This window comes from Myotis lucifugus, unplaced genomic scaffold (genome assembly GCF_000147115.1).
Source record: "Myotis lucifugus unplaced genomic scaffold, Myoluc2.0 scaffold_400, whole genome shotgun sequence".
NCBI lineage: Eukaryota > Metazoa > Chordata > Mammalia > Chiroptera > Vespertilionidae > Myotis > Myotis lucifugus.
Window position 1 is genome coordinate 936,603 of NW_005871448.1, and position 1,204 is coordinate 937,806.

Consider the following 1,204-nt stretch of genomic DNA (forward strand, 5'->3'; position numbering starts at 1 on the left):
ATGACAGCTTTGTTTGACCTGTTTTCCCCAAAGTGACTCACCGTATATTGGTAATTATCTCCATTTCTCTTTCTGTCTTGTCAATGATGCAAGTCTACTGAAATGCCACTAACAGAATTCCCATAGATGGTGAGGATTGGAGGGCCCTCTCCCAGCTGAAATTTATGTTCTCATGGTTCTGGAAGCTGGCAGTCCCAGAATGAGGTGCTGGCCGATTCGCTCCTGGCAAGGGCCTCTTACTGGCGAGGGCCCCTCTCACTGTGTCCTCGCATAGCCTTTTCTCTTGAAGGGTTTGGAGGGGAATGAGAGATTTGGTGTCTCTTCTTTTAAAAAAAAAATATATTTTTTATTGACTTCAGAGAGGAAGAGAGATGGAGAGAGAATCATCAATGATGAGAGAGAATCATTGATTGGCTGCCTCCAGCACACTGCCCACTGGGAATCAAGCTTGCAACCTGGGCATGTGCCCTGACTGGCAATCAAACCGTGACCTCCTGGTTCATAGGTTGACCCTCAACCACTGAGCCATGCCGGCCGGGCAGGTGTCTCTTCTTAAAAGGACACCAATCCTAGAGGACCAGGGTTCCACCCTTTGGGCCTCATTTAGCTGTAATTACTTCCTTAAAGGCCCATCTCCCAGTCCTGGGAATTTGGGCTTCAACATATGCATCTGGGAAAACAAACATTCAGTCCATAAAAAGCCCCTCGCAAGCAGTCGGAGCCGACCAGCCTGCTGTCCCAGTGCCAGCCCGGAGGCCCAGGCCAGAGGGTCTCCCAACCTGATGCTGTCCTATGTGCTGGTTCACGGTTTCGCTGGTTTTGTTTTTTACACCTGGAAAGAGGAATAGTATAAAAGGTTAAAACCAAGACAAGGATCTTTAAATTCCACCAACCCCTGCTACTGCTCTGGTGCGAGGCTCAGATGCAGGCTCCCGTCTCCAGGGCTGCACTGTGCCCTTGTGCCAGTCACGGCTTGTTAAGCAGCGCCCTCACCTCCAGTGCAACCCAGCAGAGTCGCCGTGCTGAGCACAACCTGGCACTGCCATGGCCGAGCATGCGCCATCATGGCACCTGTGACATGTCTCAGGGAACGTGAGCCTCCCTGTTTGGGAGTGACTCGTGGGACCCAGCTCCCCTCAGCCTGTGGGAGAAATTAGTGGGCTGTAATTTGTGCTCGTGGTCTCTCCCTGCCAGGCCAGCTTCT